The following is a 23,412-nucleotide window of genomic DNA, read 5'->3' as shown; positions in this document are numbered from 1 at the left end:
ATTGTTTTCACTTTTGGCGACACTTTTTGCGCAAAAAGAAAATATGCGAGATTCTGCTTTCGCATACATTTCTTATTAGTGTACAGTATATTATTATCGTTGTTGTTGTTGGCATGCTATAAGTAAGCCAGTTTAATTATCATTATTTCTTTTGGTTGACTTTTACGCGCACATAAATTAATTTACTTGATGGCATTTGGAGAGCATTTGTGCACCGCATACTTTCATTTGCTGGATTCCGCAAATTAACGCATAGTCCGCTGCGAAGCAGAAAAAAGAGACGCAGAGATGGCAGCTTTTTCTCTTACTCCGCGCAATTATCATAAATCTTTCTTTGTTCTCGCCAACTCCACTTTAAAGCGTGTGAAATTTATGGCCGCCGAAATGGCACTCATTTGCGCCTACACAAAGCATCGCACACCTACATCACAGGTTGCGTATACGCACCGTCGACTCTGTCTTTATGCGGCACACTCTTCTCCGCTAGCGTTCTTTCACGCTGCTGCGACGTCGGTTTTGTCAGCGCCGTCACAGTCACTTAAGTTCTTAAAAGCCGACCACCAAATTATGGAATGAAATTAGCGAGATTTGCTAAATTTGTTTGACCATTTGTAGCGAGTCTTATTAACTCATGTCTCAATATATCACAAAATCTTACCTGCTTCATTGCTCACTTCATGAGAGTGCTTTATGACAGACAGTGACTGCGGTAGGCTGCAGTTCAGCCACATTTCGTGGCTGTCATTAAAGTGTCATAACTTGTGAAAAAGGTCGCCCGGGCAAAGGTCGTAAATGCTTTCTTATTTGTGCTTTGCATTATGTAAATTGTTGCTACATAATTTGTTGCTCAATGTCATGATTAGCCGCGTGGATTTTATGAGTTTGTTAATTTATTCAATTTTTTCTATGAATTCTAATAAGCGCGTTTCGCTAAATGTCTGGCGGTGTTTTATACTCGTGTAAACAATAAGTGCTCTTCGTTTATTTATATTGGTCCAATTATATTTTATGCCTCTTTTCGTGAGTTCTTTGTGTGAGTGTTAGTATAAAAGGAACACGCTTAACCACTTTGAGGTTAAGTTCAGGATTGCTCATACATATTTTATTCAAGGTGTGATTTTATGGATTTTACAAGTACATAAAAACTTTTATGATCTTCGTACGAAGAGAAAAAGTTAGCTTAAGGCACAAATTCTTGCTTCAAATATTAAGAATTATTATATGCAATTACATAATTTATCACACTAAAGAAGTTCAAATATGCTTGCACTTGAAATACTAAAATAAAATCGATAAAATTAATCATATCATCAGATGGCTATCAGCAAACTTTCTGTTCGAGATAATTTTAAAAACGACTCAGATGCATTTTTAAAATTGACTTGAAATTAAAAAAGTACTTGGAGAAAGCCTTTCTGAGCATAGAAATATTTTAAATAAGGTTTGCAAGCAATATAGTATCATAGTTTTACATAGTTGTTTTTTAAAGAGTTCCAAGATTTGATACTGATATAATATATGAAGGCTAAATAGCAGTCAACTTTGTCAGTTACCTAACACGGCAAATGAAATGATTTATATTCAAATAATATATTTCCACTTTAACTTTGAGAGAGCAAAATTGAAATTTAGTCGAGCTTATATTTCATCCGACCAAATTTGACTCGGACAACCTATGTTGTGTGAGGTTCGATTTCGAAACGACAGTTAGCTGTTTGGCAGTTGCTAGTTTCTTCTTCTTTATTGGCGTAGACACCGCTTATGTGGTTATAGCGGAGTTTACAACAGTGCGCCAGTCGTTCACAAGTTGGCGCCAATTGGAGACTCCAGGTGTGGCCAAGTCCTTCTCCATCTGGTCTTTCCAAAGGAGTGGATGCCTTGCTCTTCCTCTGCTTCCCCTTGAGGGTACTGCGTCGAATACACTCAGAGCTGGAAAATTGAACTGACTTGAAACCTGAAGATTATTATATTAAATGGATGGAGAAATTTCAAATCGACTTTCTAATATCAAATCGTACTAAATTGAAAAAAACACATTATAAATCGTAGACTTGCGGCTGACAATGTAAAATAATGTAGTCATTTTGTGTATTGAATATGAATATAATGAATTTCACAAAACAAAACGTTGTGGGAGAAGTTTGGAGAATCTTTCTGCAGTGACTTCTATGTCATGATGCGTGTGCAGCAATCTATCTTGAAGGATGTTCATTTTCCATGCGGCGAAGTGTGCAGAATATGCGCAGAAAACTATGAATTATGGGATATAGGTCTACAACGCAGTTCTTCAACGCTTCCAATGCAGTAGTCGGAAGCTTGTTGCTTTGACTTTTGCATTGCCCCCAATGGCACTACAAGTGATCAAGTTCACCTTTGAGCTTCAAACGTCGCTCGACGTTGTCATTATCCAAAAGGCCTTTGAATTTATCTATCAAGCAGTCAATACGATTTTTCATTTCTTTGGTTTTCAAAGCACATATTTTTTTGGAAACAGCAAACTCAGTTGAAATCCATCCAATACTTCTCTTCAAATTTTCGCCGATTGCATCCAACAGAGGATTGTCCACTGAGACCCTTGTGGGGGGAGTTTCCCCCATTTCCCGCCTCTGGAACTGAAGCTGTTAATACCCACATCAGTTTGGAAATTATGATTTATTAAACACACGAAGTTTGGAATCAAATTAATTAAATATTAAGCCCCGCTTTTTCCTTTTACCACCATAATGCACTTCCCGATATTGATAGTGTGGGGAATTTATAAACTTTCATTCCGCTGCCAAGGCTTTGTTCAACGATTTTCACAGTTCAATTGGAAGACTTGAAGTTGTTGCCTTCTGCCCCTTTAGAAAATCTTGTTTTATCTCTTCGATCGACTGAAAACGTGTTCCACAGGGCGGCAATTTGGGAAAAAAAGCACATAAAGCCAAATCTGGTGAATATGGTGTTTGATCGATAGTATTCACTGCGTTATTGGCTTTGAATTCGATCACATTAGTGGCTCGATGCGATGGTGCATAATCATCGTGCAAAATCCATTAATTGTTCTTTAACATTTTCGGCCGTTTTCGACGAATGTTCTCTCGCAAACGCCTCAATACGACCAAATAGAACTCCTTACTGACCGTCTGTCCCTTCGGAATAAATCCATGATACACCAAACCACGAATATCGAACTAAAACGAATTTTGAGTGGCTTTGGCGTGTTTTTTTATTTCGGCTAGTTTTTTCTCTCCATTTCGATGATTGTTGACTTATTTGAATGTCAAGCTCATAAATCAGTCTCTCATTGACAGTAATAATACTCTCCATGAAAGTGAGGTCACAATTCGCACGATCAAACATGTCCAAAGAGACTTATTTACGGTTACGGTTTCTGAAAACAAATTCAGCTTTATTGGAAAGAATCGAGCAAGAACGCGTTTTATACCCAAAACATCCAACAGAATCATTCGAATGGACTCGCGAGAGATGTCGAGCTTCCTTGCCATCTCTTCAACACTTGCCTGATGATTTGCAAGCACCATATTCTTCAGTTTTTTTTATATTTTCATCAGTTGAGAAGTTCGAAGGTCGAATTGGGCTGCTGAATGAATCTACGAGGCATGTGTTCTGTGATCACTCGACCATTTTTGAAGGCTTTGTACCACTCGTAGGCTTTGGTTTTGTTAAAACTGAATCAGCACAAGCCTTTCCCAACATTTGCAATGCTTCCGCACACAAAATTTGGTTAGAAATTCAAAATTTGAGATAAATTCTGTGTTAGATATTTTTATCCTATTTTTTGTGGTCATTTCTATAAACTAAGTAAAGTTAATTTTTTTTTGAATTATCATTTACCCGGGAAATTTAATTACAATTTCCGTGTACTTTTTGTCACAATGTATTTATAATATGTATGTATATAAATATATGCACAAATTGTGCATTTAAATTAAGTTTTCGTGCAAACAATATACTAATTATTTTGATTATATTTGATTTCTAATTTTACACCACTCAATATAATTATAGTTTTCAGTATTATTACATGTTTTCCTTTGTTGGCATTTTGCCTTGGAGCAGCTAATTTCCATTGTGTATGAAATACAAATATTTAAATTGGCTTTAATTGTTAGAGTTGTGATTTTTGATTGCAAGGTATTAAAGTACATATGCACTTAGCGCACAGCCCACAAATAATCCTTACTTAAGGCTAACGGTAATTTGTGGAAACCATCTAAATAATAGCCCGAATAATTTGCACTACTGTTTGCGGTCAATATCTGTCTTCAAATCTGCTTGCAGAGGCAAACTCAAACTCAAACAAAAATTGAAAATTGAAAATAAATAGAAGCGAAGCAAAGCAGGAAGGAAGCCGAGAACAACGCCTTGCTTGATTACTTCATGCGCCAATGCAAAGACAAGCGGAGCAGGAAATGGGCGGCGGCAGCGGTGGCGGCAGAGCTTGGCAGGCAATTGAGCATTGCTGTCAAAGTTTTTGCAGGCAATTAAAGTGCGAGTTACCATTTCACTAACAGGACTTAAAATATGCCTCGCTGCGGTGCGGTGTGGTGCGGTGCGGCGCTGCGCTGTTTTGTGCCCCATTTCACCATTTCACCATGGCACAACTACAACAAATACGAGTACTAACCGAAGTGTTTGGAAAATTGAAATGAGTTGGGTATAGCTTTTCATGATTGCAGTTTAAATTAAGATCTATATACAACCCCAGCTATGAAGGCAACGTTGTTTACATATACATACATAGTATTTGGGCGGTTTTGGGTGGCGTGCGGACGCAGTAGACGAAGTAAGTAACGAAGAGTTGAAACAAACGAGTTGGCTGGCTGGTTGGTTGGTGGGCTGGTTGGTGTGCTGGTTGGTGTGCTGGTTGGAGGGCTGTTTGGTGGGCTGATGGCGGAGTGACAGCGAACGGAAATAAGGCTGTGGTGCGGCTTAGCTGATTGAAAAGCGAACCGAAAATGCTACGAGCACAAAACTTTAAGTGTACAACGACTGTGAAGAAGTTGAAGAAGGGGAGTAGCGAAGAAGTGGCGTAAGGAAGTGGAAGTAATAGTAATGGAAGAAGACTGCATGATTTTAAGGAGCTACTGTATGTGCGCATATCCGCTGCGCGTGTCAGTGTAAGCGACATATTGCTTGCCTGCATGAGAGTATAGTGTATTTGCACAGTGGCAAGCCGTGACAACAACACTGACAGCAATCGGAAACATTGTGGCTGCTGAAGTGACGCCGCCAAACTGGGACCGACGCCATTAAAGTAACGCTACACTCGCACCCTTTGTCTTAGCGGTAGTAGCAGCGCGGCACCGCGTGGCAAGTTGAAGAGTTTGAAGTTGATGTGAAAATTTACGCTGCAGCAAGTTGATAATTTACAAACAAAATGGCAAAGAATACAGTTAGACAATGCCGTGAATGGAGTAGGTGTGGTTTGCGGCGACTGCGTGAAAGGAGTTGAAAAGCCAAATGCAGTGCGGCAGTGCGGCATGCAGTCGGACAAAGTTTCCCTATGCGCAAATGTCGGTAAGCCATTGCGAATAAGCGCAAAAGTTTAACGAGTTTTTAACTTTGCTATGCGCCGCGCAGTTAATTTACGTTGCTCTAAGTGCGCGTTGACTGATGTTGTTAGCATTGTTAGCGCTATTTGCTAGATACATAGGTACTTTGTTGTTGTTGTTATTGTTGTTGTTGTTACTGCTTTTTGTTTTCGCTTTAGTAAAAATGATCACTTACTCAGTACGCAGGCCGTCGGCAATGGCAACGTCGTAACTGACATAACAATAGCAATTAACTTGTGGTGGCATGCCACAAGCACACTGCCTCAATGATTTCGCAAGTTTTCTTCGTCGGCTTGTACGTTCGCTTGCACTAGTCATGCTGGCACATTTTGCAATGAAAGAAACTTCAGTGAAAAAGTTGCTTTGCGGATTTAATGCGTGCACGTGTGTGTATGTAGTATGTACTTGTGTTAGCTTTTAACTCACAAAGAGCTACATTCGATGCAATTTTGACTAATGTTGTGCAATAAATTTAATAATTGAACGTTATAAAATCTGATTTCTGTACTGATCAACAGTGCACAAAAAACAAGAAAAAACGTTAACTTCGGTTGCATCGAAGCTAATATACCCTTCACAGGTGCATTTCTTTGAGTAATTATGTGTTCAGTTTGTATGGAAGCTATACGCTATAGTATTCGATCTGAACAATTTTTTTGAAGATTATATTGTTACTTTAAGCAGTAATCCACGTCAAATTTTGTGAAGACACCACGTCAAATGTGAAAGTTTTCCATACAATCCCTTGATTTCGATCGTTCGGTTTGTATGGCAACTATATGCTATGGTTAACCGATCTGAACAATTTCTTCGGTGATTACATTGTTGTCTTAGAAAATAATCTATACCAAATTTCGTGAAGATACATTGTCAAATATGAAAGTTTTCCTTACAAGAACTTGATTCCGATCGTTCAGTTTTTATGGCAGCAATATGTTATAGTGGTCCGATATCGGCAGTTCTGACAAATGAGCAGCTTCTTGAAGAGAAAATGATATTTCAGTGATAAATACTGTTTCTTATTCTTAACAAGGTACCCACAAGTATATTACCCAGAAGAAAAAGTCGAAGACACCATTAAGCTTTGACATTAATGTTTAGCATAACAAGCTGAGTCGATTTTGCCAAGTTCTTTTTACCATATGACTATATATATGTGAAATAGTACCTCAGTTTCCCAGACATGGAACTGAAGTGTGAGACTCTACACAGGCTCTGAAGAAGCTGCTGATTTGTCGGAACCGTTGTAATCGCATCGCCATAAGTTATAGCTGCCATACAAACAGACCTATCACAATAAAATCTTTGTATGTATTTTTTTATTTGATAAAATATCTTCACAAAAATTAGTACAGTATTTTATACCTTCGGGGCAGCTGAATCTAACATTTTTTCTTGAACTATTTGCCATAACCTGGTAAAAAAAAATAAAGAAGGGCTAAGTTCGGGTGTCACCGAACATTTTATACTCTCGCATGATAAAGTGATAATCGAGATTTCATTATCAGTCATTTACATATTTTTCAAATACCGTATTTGTGTAAAGTTTTATTCCGCTATCATCATTGGTTCCTAATGTTTATACTCGTATTATACAAAGAAGGCATCAGATGGAATTCAAAATAGCTTTATATTGGAAGAAGGCGTTGTTGTGAACCGATTTCAGCCATATTTCGTACATGTCATCAGGGTGTTAAGAAAACATTATATACCGAATTTCATTGAAATCGGTAGAGTAGTTCCTGAGATATGGTTTTTGGTCCATAAGTGGGCGACGCCACGCCCATTTTCAATTTTTAAAAAAGCCTGGGTGCAGCTTCCTTCTACCATTTCTTCCGTAAAATTTAGTGTTTCTGACGTTTTTTGTTAGTCGGTTAACGCACTTTAAGTGATTTTCAACATAACTTTTGTATGGGAGGTGGGCGTGGTTATTATCCGATTTCTTCCATTTTTGAACTGTATATGGAAATGCCTGAAGGAAACGACTCTGTAGAGTTTGGTTGACATAGCTATAGTAGTTTCCGAGATACGTACAAACAACTTAGTAGGGGGCGGGGCCACGCCCACTTTTCCAAAACAATTACGTCCAAATATGCATCTCCCTAATGCGATCCTTTGTGCCAATTTCACTTTAATATCTTTATTTATGGCTTAGTTATGACACTCTATAGGTTTTCGCTTTCCGCCATTTTGGTATATATAACCCTATATCTGACTCTTTTAGTTTTAGGACTTACAAACAACAGTTATGTGAACAAAACTACTATTATACTCTCCTTAGCAACTTTGTTGCGAGAGTATAAAAATTATTCAAGATATACATAATTACAAGGTGCTATTTACACAATTAATTGTATATATAATATTACTTGAATTCCGATCATCTAATTGACATTTTACACCTAAAAATATTTCCCTGGCATTGATTCTTCTGAGTTGCTAGTGTATTTTGCAAACGATTAATTTTAAATCTCCTTAAAGAGAGAGATGGATTAATAAGTTAATGAAGTGTGGATTCATAATTATGTTGCCGAGGAAACAAGGATTGACATTTCGAATAAGATTTAGACTTTCTGGAGGAGTACTCACGATTTAGAAAATAAATATATCAAGTAAAATATATAGTCAATCGAAAAATAAGTCGATAAAACGATTTTAATCGCTTACCTACCATCTGATCAAATTTGACTCGGACTTTTAATGAGGTAAATGAGACTCATAGTATATCAGGTGTACGAAAAATTATATAATAACGCTTGGTATACTTGTATTGGCTTAAAGGGAGCCTATTGCGGTTTTGCGATATCGATCTGATATCCACATGTATTTGAATCTCTCCAAGAAACAGCTCTTTTATCACAGCCGTTTAAACAAAGAAATCGGAAGAAATTTTTAACTTTAAAAAGTTTACAACGAATTTATGAATTGAAAAAAGTTCTGCTGATTTAAATTTTTTCTGAAATTTTATACTCTACTCTATGCTCTTTCACGAAAGTTTGGCCAGAGATGGACCACCATCGGTACATGCGCTGTCGCTTATGCCTTTTGGCCCAAGTTTGATCGCAGGAGATCTAGAGATCTCTTTGGCCGCAGTAAGGCTAACTTCTCCCTAGTTGTGCGGCTTTTAACAGACCATTGCCCTATTGGCGTTCATGCTGTAAGGTTGGGAATCTTACCAGACACAATTTGCAGTGGAGATAAGTCAACACTTCCTTCTTGACTGCCTTGCGTTTGGGAGGCAAAACTTAAACACTTGTGAGTGCAAACCTTCAGACATCCCACCGAACTAGCGAGAACGGAAATTAAACCCTTATGTAAATTTGTATTGGCTACTTAGCGTTTTTCTAATTTATAAGTTCGGACACAGGAGTTCTTCTTTTATATGGCGTCACAAAAGACTACTTATAGGCCAAAACGTTAATGCGATATTCTACCTTGGAGTTTTAAAGCGTTTGGTTCGGCCCGAATATCGCGAAGTAAGTTGGCGTTTGTTGCACGATAATGCGCCGTCTCATCGATCGACGCTTGTGAGCGATTATTTGACCAAAAATCACATTTTAACCATTAACCCGTATTCACGTGATATGGCACCGTGCGACTTTTTCCTTTTCGGAAAAATACATTTGCCCATGAAAAGAAAGCGTTATGCAGACGTAGAGGCCATTCAAAGGGCTTGCACCGGCATATTGGCGGACATGCGCGATGTTTTGCTCCAAGGCTTGAATCGAAGCGGGATCGTCTGCAAAGACTTGAGACTTTACATATTCCCCCAGAAAAAAGTCTAATGGTGTGATATCACATGCTCTTGGTGACCAATAGACCGGCCCGCGAGAGTATCTGCTCACCGAAGTGTTCTCTCAATAAATATATACATACATTGATTGGTGCGATGTGTGAGAAGTGACACCGTCTTGCTGAAACCAAATATCGCCGAGATCACGAGCATCAATTTCAGGCATCAAATAATCGGCGGCAAGATAACGATCGCCATTGACGGTTACGTTTTCAAAAGTATCATTTTTGAAGAAATATGGACCGATGATTGTTTTTTCTGAATGAAATGGCAGCTCTTGAATTTTATCAAGGTGCTCTTCGGCCCAAATCCGGCAAATTTTCTTGCTTACATACCCAGTGAGCCAGAAATGGACCTCATAGCTGAACATAATTTGGCTCGAAAACGTCAGATCTTGTTGGAACTTTTCAAGAGTCCATAGAGCGGCGCGATGTCACTGGAGAAGGTCGAGCGGCTTCAGCTCTTGCACAAGCTGTGTTTTGTATGCTTTCAGCTTAAGATCTCATCGTAAAATGCGCCAAGTCTTTCCATACATCAATCCGAATTGCAGCGAACGGCGCCGAATCGGCTCTCCACGGTGTTCATGTACGCTCTCAGTTATGGCTGCTATATTTCTTTTACAGCGTGTTGAATGTGGTCTATTCGATCGAATATTATTCAGTAATGAGTGTCCGGTCTCAAGATGGGTGATGTTGTCGCGAATAGTACGCCTATTGGTTCGATTATGTTGACCATAAGTTGATGAGCGAAGTACGCGAAACAAATTCTTTATAGAACGTGAAATTTTGTAATAAAATTGAACGATTTGTAAACGTTGTTCCAGCGTAAGTCTTTCCATGATGAAATGCCAAACAAAACTGAGAAAAAAATAACATGACAGCTTGACATGACCCACACGTGATCTGTTAAAAAAAAGGCTATTGAAAAAAGTACCTCTTCTTGGTGCAGCCGTTTTATTTCGAAAAATTCGTGTCAAAGTTTGTTTCCTGTGATGTAAAATGGTTATCAACTGCTTTGTTCTCTTGGTTAGTTTTTTTGTTGCGTTAACAATTTTTTCACTTTATGAAGTTTGCAACGAATTTATGAGTCGAAAATTGTTCTGCTGGGCTAAATTTTTTAGGAAATTCTAAGCTCTACTCAATTCTCGTTAATTTTTCTTTGACGCTTTGCCGACTAGTTTGCCTGCGAACATTTAATTGGGATGAAATATCGGAGTAATGAATATGTGGAATTTTTTTGTAAGTTTTTAAAATAAAAATATTTTTCCCGTATATGCAAATAATAGATTTCAAAAACTCGTTACAATTTTTTGAAATAATCTTCTCTTTGTATAACTATATTTTACTTCTGACCAATTACTGTGTTCTATGTAAAAATAAATTAAAATACAATTATAAATTTAGAAAAGTAAATATTTTCAGTTGAAAATATTTCAATTTTATAAACTTGTTAATTAAATCTGTTACTAAAATCTGTGTTTTAGATTTTTAGGTTGTTTATTTGCATTTCATTCTTTTGTTCACGCTTCAAAAATACTGCTTTTAATGAACAGCAAAAATCATTAAAATAAAACTAAAGTAAATTCAAAATGTGTACAGCATGGCTCATAATTAATACTAATATTTTGAATAAATATTTTAATTTTCCAATAACTTCAATAATATGCTCTAATACTTCTGAAATTTATTGATTTATGCCGCTGTGCTTTTAATTTATAGTATAAGGCCTTAAAGTAATATGTTTTTTAGAGAAATATACATTTTTAATACCTTATTAAATTTAATAAAAGTTTTAAAATTTCTTGTACGTAATCTTCAGATAATTTCACTTCCTTTCAGTCTTACGCAGTGTGATTTTGAAAGCGCACGTGAAAATAAATATTTATAAGAAATATTTGAGAAAAATTCTCAATCAACTTACAAGCAAACTGAAAAGATTTAACATAAGTGTATATATGTGTATTTTTATATAGCTACATGTGAGCCGAAGAGTATCTTAGTGCTTACTTTCTTTCCTTCATATATGAATATATGTTCACTCTGGCGTGTTTGCGCCCATACTTTAGCTGTGTCTTCAGAGACATTTTATTTTGTTTATTCTAAATTTTTATACCCTGAATAGGGTAAAGTAAGTTTGCCACGAAGGAATCACCGGAAACCCTATACAAAATATAACGGGTGTTCCAAGTAGAGATACATTTTTCAGTAGCCCTTTTTTGACAGACCACGCCCGAGTCTTGTGAAGCTGTCATGTTATTTTTCTACAGTATTGCTTGGCATTTCATTGTGGAAATCTTACGCCTGAACAACTTTTACAAATCGTTCAATTTAATTACGAATATTCATGTTCTGTAGAGAATGTGTTTTGCGCGCTTCGCTCAACTTATGGTCAACATAATCAGCCGAATGAGGATACTATTTGCAACACCATAATCCATTCCTAGATCCAGCATTCATTTTTGGTTAATATTCGACCAAATAGATCTCGTCCAGCACATAGTGAGGAAAATATAGCAGCCGTAGCTGAGGATGTCCACGAAGACCGTAGAGAGTCGATTCGGCGCCGTTCGCCAACTCGAACTGACATATGGAACGACTTGGCGCATTTTACGTCGAGAACTTAAATTGAAAGCGTACAATATACAGCTTTTGCAAAAACTGAAGCTGCTCGACCTTCCCAAGCGACATCCCTTCGCTATATATGCTCCTGAAAAGTTCCAAGAAGATCCGACGTTTGCGAGCCAAATTCTATTCAGCGATGAGACCCATTTCTGGAACAATGGGTATGTAAACAAGCAAAATTTCCGCGCGAAGAGCAACCTAAAGACATTCAAGAGCTACCATTTCACCCAGAAAAAAGGACTTGGTGTGGTTTGTGGGCCGGAGGAATCATCTGTCACCACTTCACACACATCGCATCAATCCATGGATATATTGAGAGAACACTTCGTTGAGCAGGTAATTTCATGTTTTTGGTTATATTGGTCACCAAAATCGTGTGATATCACACTTTTTTCTGTGTGTATATGTAAAACCTCAAGTCCATGCAGACGATCCCTCTTCGATTCAGGCCTTGGAGCAAAACATCTCTCGTGTCATTCACCAGTTATCAGTCGAAAGGCTCGAACAAGTCATCGAAAATTGTATCCAATGGATGAACCATTTAAGACGTAACGTAAACGTAAACATTTGAAAGAGATAATCCTAAAAAAATATAAGTATATGAGATGAGTCGATGTAGTCAAGTCTGTTCGTCTGCCTGCATGTAGCATATAGCTGCCATAGAAACTGAACTGAACTGAGCTGAACGATCGGCGCCAAGTTCTTGTAAGCAACCTTTTGTATGTATTTGTGAAGGGTATTACAGCTTCGGTGGAAGCGCAGTTAACGCTTTTGTGTTTTTCTTTTTGTTTGACGAACATGCTAAGCAGATGAAATATTTATGGAGGAAATGCGGTTGTTTCGCTAATATTGTTTTGCATTTTGGAGTGCCTAAAAGCACGTACATATTTATGTATGTAGTTAATAAAGTTTATTGTTCTTTTAAACACAGTTTTTGGTAACTTTTCCCACGGCGTTCTGGAGGCAACGCAGCCGCGCCTAAAACTTTGATTTTCTTTTTTAATACACTGTTGAAATTATGTGATTTGCCCAAGTTTTTTTTGTAATTCAAGTGGAAGTTAAAGTGGCGCGCCTGAAGGAAAGCAAAAATTGAATTTTAAGTTTTGAAAACTAAATCAAAGCGTTTTGATTGGAAAGAGTTTTTGAAAGGAGGCAGTTGATGAAAGTTGTCTCTGTTCACATATGTAGGGCTGTAAGTGAAAAGAGAAGTAACAGTTTTCTTCCTGAGGCTTTGATAGGTGCTGCCGTTGTACTGCCTTAATTTTTTCTTGTCTCTATCATGACTCTTTACGAAATCAACAATAGATATTGTCATCGTACGCCATTCGATGATGACATTTCTTATTAATTTTTGCGAGTTGTGTAAAATTCGACTTCTCGAAATTTAAGACTTATCCATCATTTTAGGTCTTTTATTAGTCTGGCCGTCCATCTGCCGCGACTCTCATTCTTCCATCTACGTTGCCATCCGAGTAACGTGTCTTTTTTTATTCGGTCAATTTGTCCGCTTAGGCAACTAAGTTACGATTTGTGTGGAATTTCGAGTTTTAGTAACTGATGTTTCACAAGTCTGGGCCTAGAATGGATCCTTGTGCTTCTTCAGACGTGCCCGCTGTCTGTCGTGATCCCTCTCTAGTTTGGTAGAGAAGTTACTAAGGTAGCTCCGCACCAAAGCTCTGAGGTAGTCGTGGATTGTACAGTTTTTTTCGATAACGTCGATCATATTCGCCCATATAGCGCTGTTGAAGGTGTTCGGGACCTCTAAAGTCGCCAGCAACACTATCCTTTTGTATTTTGGCCATCTACGCTGTGCAGCTTCTACACTTTCAGTGACGAATTTTGTATCTCCTAGAGTTGATCTGTCGGGTCTAAGGCCGTGTTGTCTATGGGAGAGTCCTCCAGCTTCCTTGATAGCCGTTTCAAGTCTGGTAGCCTCTCATAGAGCTTTCCGGCTGTGTCAAGCATACAAAGTTAACGGTATGCTGATTTCAAGTTGGGATCTCCTTTTCCCTTACTGATTAGCATCAGCCGTTGCTTTTTCCAGGCTTCAGGGAATATTCCGACTGCGAGGCAGGCGTTATTCTATAGTACTACCTGTCGCTCTGCAGATATTATTTTAAATATTTCTGGTGGCATCCCGTTTATGGAGAGTGGCGCGCTCAGCAGGAGCATTATTATGATTGTGTTTTGGGCGAAAAGCTCTTACAGAAGGCTCCGGAGTACGTGAGTTTGAGTAATAATCCTGGACATTCTTCAAGTGTTGAACCAGAGTGAAACGTGTCATTAAGAAATATCAACTTTTTGAATATCCATGACTAGCCTAACCTCAAATAGGCTTACTTACGCTATTCAATTAACGCCCGAAGCGCCTTTCGTATTATAAGCTAACCTACTCTAAAATAATATAATAATATTTTTTATTCATCTATAAAGCGATATTTAGCAGTACAAATTTCATTACATAACTATTCCCCTAAAAACGCTACACGTGCGTTAACCCCTCCACAATCACTGAACTTGCAGTAATTGAAAACTTAGTTAGTCTGTACTCACAGAGCATTGAAAATACGCGTTTAAATCGTTGAATGAAATCCAATATACGCTAAGCAGTAGTCGGCATCGAAATCACCCGCCTCATTTATTCACTGGTAATAAAATGTTTACCGAATTCCAATAAATTGCAGCTGCTTGGCGACCAATAGTGCGTGCGAGCGCACACAAATAGCTACGCTGTACACTTATTTCATTACCAGTGGAAGAAAGAATTGTTCAACTAAACCACCCGCGCACATTCGTACATATGTATATCAATCAGCTACTTTGGCGACCAAGGCTTCCGCTCTTCACCATTAACCGTTTCCACATAGATTTTCATTGCTGTGCACCTCCTCAATCCCATTGTTCGTCCAGTTTGTTGGCTTCAATAGCGACACAGTCGCTTCCTGTAACCACTTCGGAGATCGACGCAGCGGTTCTTGCCTTCCTCTGGTCTATATATATATACGCTTTCTACTCGTTTATGGCTCTTGATTTTGCTGCTTTTTTCTTTGGCTCTCTTTTTTTATACCCTGAACAGGGTATATTGAGTTTGCCACTAAGTTTGTAGCACTTTGAAGGATATGTCGGAGATCCTATTGAACAGAGGTATATACAATAGTTAAGCGTATGGGAATGATGGGCATGATGAGCTGAGTCTACCTCCCTCTCATTCTTTGTCTATCAGCATATATCTGAACTGTTTACTCATTTTTCGAGATATCAAATTGAAATTTTGTACAAGTGTCTTTCTCCCTAAAAGGCTGCTTATCTGTCGAAGTCGCCGATATCCGACCACTATAGCGTATAGCTACCATACAAACTGAACGATCAAAATGAAGTTCTTATATGAGAAACTTGTTTATTTTACAAGATATCTTAGCAAAATATCACAAGTACTTCTATTCAAAGTATATACTCTCTGAAAGTGTATACTCTCTGAAGAAATGGTTCAGTTTGGACTACTATAACCTATAGCTGCCATACAAACTGACCGATCAAAATCAGATTCTTGTATGCAATTTTTTTCATTTGTGAAGGGTATTATAGCTTCAGTAGCGCCAAAGTTAACATTTTTGCTTGTTTTATTTTACCGTAATTTAGCTAGAACTTGAGGGCATTTTCTTTCGACTCATTGCTATACATACACGTCTCCAGCTATCTGACAATCCATCTAGTCATGTATCTATGTGTGTCATCCGGCCACTCACCACTCGAGCGAGAAAGTTTTCTTTCATTTACAAAGTCTTCCAAATAGGAAAAATTCATGCACACACATATACCAATACACAAACATACTACTAAAATCACATATATGGCGCACATGTGCTTTTAAAAGTTTGCATGTGTGTATGTGTGTGTGTGTGTAATGCATGAATTGATTGAAAGTGTGGAAAATATGTGGTCGCAGCTGTTTGGCTTCGGTTTGATAGTTGCTTCTGCTGCTGCTGCTTCTTCTGTATCCTTTTCTGTCATGCTTGTTGTTGCTGTTTGTGTGTGATAAGGGTCGTCAAACGGTGTTGCTGAGATCAAATGATGTTGTGAACTACTTTATTGATTGAAGCTGCAGACATAGTTGAGGTTTCCCCCTCGTGCCTGTGGGTGTCTGTGTGCGGTTGAGTTTATTTAATTCTCACTTTTCGTAATTTTTAACAAACATGGCAAAATTGAATTTGGAGCGCTGTGCTGGTATACATTTGAGTGCTCGCCCATCGAAGATATAGAGTTGAAAGTAGATGTTTGTTCATAGTTATCGGGAATGGCGTTAACACAGCAAATTTAAACGAAATGATGGCAAATAATTTTGTTATTTTACAGCGGCAGTCACTCTTAAATTGATGCCTCTGCAGACGAAGCGGCATATACTGGCGCATAGTGAGCGAGTAGAAGGCTCTCCTTTTCTAGTTTTACGAACTTTTAGTATTACAGTAGTAATATATGTTTACAGTTATCATATTAAGTGTGTGGGTGGTAGTGTAAAATTTTAGAAATTGTTTTTAAGAAATGTTGATTGATGCTGGGAGTGCATGTGTGAACTACCGAAGTACTGATGAGAAGCCAGTTCAGTTCAATTGTAGTTAATAATTTTACATTTCTTAATTTATTAGGCACAAATTTATTTAAACACAGTGCAGTGAGTTCTAGTGAATATAAACTAACGGGCCGCTAAATATGCTTACGACAGCACGCTAGACGTTTTTCCTTTTCGCTGTTTAGCACCAATTGGAGTTTTCAAGCGTAGCCAGGTCCCTTTCCACCTTGTTTTACCAACGGGGTGGAGTTCATTTTCTATCTCTGCTTCCCCCGGCGGGTACTGCGTCAAATACTTTCAGAGCTGGAGTGTTTTCGTCCATTCAGACGACATGACCTATAGCCACCTCTGTCTCTTGATTCGCTGAACTATGTCAATGTCGCCGTATATCTCGTAGAGCTCATCGTTCCATCGAATACGATATTCGCCGTGGTCAATGCGCCAAGGTCTAAAAATCTTTCGCAAAATCTTTACTTCGAAAACTCGCTACGTTGACTCATCAGATGTTGTCATCGTTCATGCCTCTGCCCCATATAGCAGGACGGGGATGATGACTAACTTGTAGAGGGTATTTGTTCGTCGAGAGAGGGCTTTACTTCTCAATTGATTACTTAGTACGAAGAAGCACCTGTTGGCAAGAGTTATTCTGCCTTAGATTTCGAGGCTGACACTCTATGACTTCGAAGTTTTGCCTGTCAACAGTGACGTGAGAGTCAAATCGTTTGTTTAAAGACAGGAGATATTTCGCCTTGTCCTTGTGCACCACCAGACCCATTTGTTCCGCTTTCTCAGCTATTCTGGAGAAAGTAGAACTAGCGGCGCAGTTGTTGAGGCCAATGATATCAATATCATTGGCGTACGCCAGCAGCTATACACTCTTTTATCGATTATCATAACTTTCCTATTTAGGTTTGAAGCTCTAATTATTTTCTTTACGAGTAGAAGTTGAAAAAGTTTCATGGAAGGAAGTCGCCTTGTCTGAAACCTCGTTTGGTATCGAACAGCTTGGAGAGGTCCTAATCGATCCTGACGGAGCTTTTGGTATTGCTCAACGTCAGTTTACACAAACGTATTAGATTTGCGAGGATACAAATTCAGACATAGCGGCATAAAGGCAGCTTCTTTCCGCGCTGGCAAAAGTAGCTTTTTATTTAGAGAGGTCTTTTCCAAGATTTAGCACATGGTGCTGTTGTTTCCTTTTCATTGGTGGAATGTTTTAGGTGGCGCATCTCAAACCCAGCGCACAACCCTGAGGAATGGATGTTTCGCCTTCTCACTTTAGCCCGTGTTCAAACGGTTGTTTTTTTGGCTGCCCAGATTATACTTGGTCTAAGACCGGAAGTCGTGTGCTGATTGAGCCATATGTTAAGGAATCGTTTCAGGCCACTCCCAAGTGCATAACGGTTAAAGATCTTTCCTCACTGAACTGAACTTCTACAGATGCCTCCATCTTCAGCAAATCACCTCAAAATATAAATAACAAGACATAAGGCATGGAGGCCTTAAGCTGATATGTAAGGGTGGTGTGTTGCTTGAAGTCTTGTGGGGCCTTCAGTAAGCACTCAGTAACCATGGGTACCACTTATTACTTTAAAAACAATTTGAAAGACCTAATTCCAACTTACTTCAGAGAAGACGTGCCATTGCGATGAGCCTATCAACAAGATAATGACACAGGGCTCATCTCAAAAGCTGTTTCATAGCTAAACTATTGTTATAATTTATTGGTCGACATGTTCTTCGGACCTGTATCCAAACGAACACTTGGATATGAAAACTGGTGTGAGGGACGCCAAACTATAAAATTTGTATGTATTATGAAACAGTTGACATCTTTGGGACCAAATTTATATAGTTTATGTGACAAATTCCTCACAAAAATTAAATTAAAAATATAGTTTTTTATTTAAGACTAGAAAACTTAAGACTCGTAACTAAGCATTCACTGAAATGCTTCTTGTCGAGCAGAGGGGAATTTCTGCATCAAAGTAAGAAGCCTAACACAGTTGTGCTTGCTATCGCCGCCGCCACTTTATTTAAACAACTCTTTGCTCTTCTCATTGCTTGTTCACTACTCTCCAACGCTTGGCGAATCGAACACAGCTATTGATGCTTTTGTTATTAATTTTGCTTGCAATTAAATGAATTTCTTGTTGAATATACGTAATAACATATCAGAAAAAACATGATTCCGCTTCAAATTGAAGTTTTTGCAAAATGTCGCACCATTAAATTTTGTTGCACGACCTAAATCAACCAACAGCTTCGAGTCACTTACGGCTTGACATAAAATGAAAAGCAAATACCTTCACCAGGGCAACTAACTACACTACTAATACGAATTATCCGTTATATCCGGCGTGGCGTCCACTTAGTCGCCATGCAACGGCTGAGCTTAGCATTAAAGCCGATCACCGTGTCTGCGTTGGGCCTGGCATTGTGGTGTTTTCTTTGCGCTGCCGCTCGCAATCAAGTTGGACACTTCAGCTGCACAATCATTTGCTGACGACGAACGCAGTGTCACAATGCGTGGCGTTTTTTTTTGCTTTACGGGTGAAGCGCCGCAAACAAAAAACAATGATGAAATGAAACTGAAAACGAAAACGAAAAAAGGAGTATTTTTAATATGGCAGCACTGTGCTGCTTACAAACAGCGTGTGTAGGGAAAATGGAAAAAAGGTTACACGAAAGTGGGAAAAAATCTCAAGCAGCTTGCCTGCTTCACACTTTCTGCTGCGGTACTTATGCCAGCGCTCACCATCCCACGCCCACATCACTCGGCAAGTCGATTTTATTTCCGTTTATCGTTACCGTTACGTGTTCTTTTCCTTTTGTCATTTTGTATACCAGCATTTTGCCCTTTTTTCCAGTGTCTTTTGTATTTGTTTTTTTTTTTTTTTTGCTGGCACTCTCAACTATTGCTCCTTAAGCTTTTGTTCCATTTTACTTACCGCAATCATACTTTTTTCCACGTTTTGTTTCGCCTGCTCTGCGCGTACGTACGTTTGGCGCTGCGGCGGCGTCGGCGAGCGAGTGTCGTTACACTTTTATGCGGAAAGGAAATTGACTTCATTTTTGTAAGTATCTTTCGGAGGCATAATTGCGCTGCACTCAAATGTGTTTTGCTCGCCCTTCTCGCCGTCGAACTCGTACCTTTTTCCACTTTTTATTTCTTTGCTTTTCTTCTGGCGTTCTGTAGTTTTTTTTTTTTTGCCAATTACAAAGTAAGCCATGCCTGCGTCTAAGCAGGTCAGCAGCACAGCGGGATTTATCAGCATTGAAATGGTCCATGTCATCTCAAGGCTTGCACGTTGGCTTCGTAGTCTTGACGAGGCCAATGTGTTGGCCATCTACGAGCATGCCGAAGGACTTAGGCCACGTCGGTGGGTGGTCGGCCGCCGAAATATAGTAGCTGATTGTTTGTGGATACTTTTTTCTGTTGCTTTCTTTTATTTTTATTTTTTTTTGTTGTAGTTTTTGTCATAAAATTGTGCGCTCTTTTTATGACTAAGTAGTGGATTTTTCGATCATATCGCACTTCGTTTGGAGACATTCGGCTGCCTGCTGCTTACCACAGTTTCTTGTACTTATTATTGTTCTGTGTTGTTATTTTTTGGCCATATGTCAATTGTGCTGCCATTTGTCTGCGTAGAAAGTAGGCGCTGTACACACACATACACACACGCACACAGCTACTTACGCTGTGCAGGCTGCCCAACAATGTTGATTGTTGAATTCTGTGTCGTATCATGATTTCCCATCAAATTGCTGGCACTTAATTTAATGAATTGTTGCTATTCGCCGCCCGCTCTAACCGCAAAGCAACACCCCACCGCGACAGCAGCAGCAGCAGCAGCTTTGTAAAATACAAGCAATACTACATTATACATTACAACAAATTTTGTGTTTATGTAGTTGGTTCATACTGTGTGTTTACTTTGTGTTGTGCAAATTTGTTTGCGACACAATTCATGTTGATTACGTGCATAGCACAACAACAACAGCAACTAACGGTGGTAAACATGCACACTAGGCCGGAATTGGCTCATACATCCCAGTACAGGGTGGTCCACATATTTTCGAACCGAACATCTGCGAACTAGTCCCCCAGTGTTTGAGTTATCAATCTTAAAGTTTGCATATGTTCTTCAGGAACTTGCACATTTTTTGGAACCGTCGATATCGCGCTACTATAGCATATATGTAGCTGCCATACAAACTGATCGAACATAATAAAGTACTTGTATGGAAAACATTCTTATTTGACGAGAATTCTTTCCGAAATTCGGCTTAGATTGTTGACCAAATAATCCGACAATCTTCGAAAATCTGGCTCAAGATAAAGCTCTTTATAGCAAAAAATAGTTTTATCATATTAAGTAAACTTAATTCGGTACCGAAATCTGTAATAAGTTGTTTTTGTTGATGTAGAGAGCTTTTCACGAACTTGAGTTCTTTGAAGCTTTTGACTTTTTAGATCGTGCCTTTCGGTACTTTTCGGTCCGGATCTTACTTGATTAATATACCGAAATCTATAATATGTTGTTTTTGTTGATGTAGAGAGCTTTTCATGAACTCAAGCTTTCGGCTTTTCAGGTCGTGACTTTCGATACTGTTTGTCACGTATCTTACTTTTATAATGGAAAATCTTTAATAAGTTGTTGTTGTTGCTTTGTAGAGAGTACCTGATTCCTGGTTCTTGGGAAAGTACATGAATTGTGTCGAATTCACTTAGTGTAAGGTCTAGAAATCGAACTGCTTCGAAAGGTTCGGGCGGAAAGGGTGTTAAGTGAGTGGTTTTATAAGGGTATGCAAAAGTGTAGTGTCTTAAGGGGACTCTTTGAAAGCAGCAAGTACTTATGATTTGTATGTCGGCATCCATTCTGGATAGATAGGAGTTTAAACTGCTACAGTAGTTAGGACGAAAATGTGTTTGGGATCTTTAGTAAGTTAATCGGTGGTTCACAGTCTAAAAAAATGACAAACAACGAAGTCAAATTGCAATGCCTGGATTTGACTCTGCTTGGAGGGCTGATAAAATTATTACTCTACCATGAGGATTAATAAATCGACTTTAGCACGACCCTGAAACTTAAGATCGTTCAAACTTATATTTTCAATTTTTGTTGCTTCTTTAGCTATTGACGTTGACCGAAAAGTTGTTTCGCGCACTATTTTCATAAAAAGTTGGCTCAGAAGTGCTACAGACCCGAAAGCTGCGGCTATCAGCGTCATTCACATCCATTGCTTTAGATTCTCCTCAAAGAAATGAGAGGCATTCGATCCTACAGAAGATGATTAGTTAGTACTTTCAACATAACATTGATTTTGGATACAAAATAGTTTTATAATGTTTGTATAAAGTTCCTTAAGTGTCAAGCGATTTACCGTGATCGGAGATAGTTCTTTGTCCATGCACCTTATGGATGACCCTCTATATATAGTAATACAATACATATGCATGTATGTATGTTATTTTCATATGCACCTAAATATCTGCTTACACCGGTGTTTGTGTAGTTTATGTACTTGTACAAACAAATATAATTCGGCATTGTTGTTGTTGCTGCTGCTACGCCATCAAACAGCTACTTAAGATTCTCGCACAGCTGTTGATGATAGTAAAATTAACAGTAAAATGCGCAAAAGTATCGTTAAATGCGTATTCGAACTATGACAATGACAATGACAGCTGTCCGCAAGAACGTCGATTAATGTGATGGTAATGACATAATTAAGATGTTTATGCTGCTTCTTCTAAGCTAATTGGATGAGTTGATTCGCAAGGCGCTAAGTGACGCAATTTCGCTTTGAAGAGACATTCCAAGCAAATTGTTCTTTATATTGCTTCCAGTAATGCATTTCGCACTTTTTCTTCGTGAAAAATTAATTTTTGGCGAGCTTATATCACCAATACTCCCACCGGGGTCGGCGAACTTGAACTTTTCAACCAATAACTAAAACGTGTATCTTAACCTCTAAAAATATACCGTATATACATATATATCAGACGGAAATATTGTCGGTTTTAGGTGAATATAGCATGTTTTTTAGATACATATATGGGTACTTCCTGGTGGGATAGTTGTCAAGACGGCTGTCAAATGAATTACATATTCTAGAACTTTATCTTGAGTAAAAACAATGCAGAGAAGTAAGGAAGAGCTGAGTTCGAGTGTTACCGAACATTTTATATGTTCTCTTGCGAATTGCAATAATTAAAGTCTAAGAAATTCCATCCGGAAAATATGGCAGTTGAGGATAGTATTGACTCAATTTTGTCTTCAACTTCTCATTCGACATTCGTACGAAGTTCGTCAATCGTCGCTGTCTTGTTGGCATAGGCCATAGAATTGACGTAACCCCACAGGAAGTAGTTTTACGGCGTCAAATCCGACGAGCGAGGCGGCCAATTGACTAGGTCATTTCGTTCACCAAACTTGGCTTCAAATAAATCGATTGTGATATTCGCTATGCGGGTTGTGGTGCTGTCTTGTTGGAACCACACATTGTCCAAGTCCATATCACCAAATTCGAGCCAAAAATACTTATTCGGTTATCACTGAGCGGTAGCCATTTCCATTCACAGTAACGTGCCGGTCTGGATCATCACGGTAAAAGTACAGCCCAATGACGCCGCCGGCCCATAAACCGGACCAAACCCCAATTTTTTCGGGATGCAGTGGTGACTCATGGAGTGTGTTTTATTTATTTTGCTTACTGACGAAATCATTCAGCCACAAATGGGCCTCATCTCTGAAAATGATTTTTCGATGAAAATCCGGATCATTTTCAAGTTGTTGCTTAGTCCAATTCACGAACATTTTGGTGGTCAAGTGGCTTCAGTTCTTGCATTAATGTGATCTTGTAAGG

At 38.6% G+C, this 23,412-nt stretch overlaps 1 protein-coding gene across 2 annotated transcripts in view; it reads left to right on the top strand.

The window, feature by feature from the left end:
* LOC126763669 (uncharacterized) overlaps positions 1-23,412 on the top strand; it is a 329,848-nt gene that overhangs the window by 47,009 nt on the left and 259,427 nt on the right. The gene's annotated exons all lie outside the window — the stretch shown is intronic.

Source organism: Bactrocera neohumeralis, chromosome 6, assembly GCF_024586455.1.
Source record: "Bactrocera neohumeralis isolate Rockhampton chromosome 6, APGP_CSIRO_Bneo_wtdbg2-racon-allhic-juicebox.fasta_v2, whole genome shotgun sequence".
Lineage (NCBI taxonomy): Eukaryota > Metazoa > Arthropoda > Insecta > Diptera > Tephritidae > Bactrocera > Bactrocera neohumeralis.
This window is presented reverse-complemented; position numbering and strand designations above follow the sequence as displayed.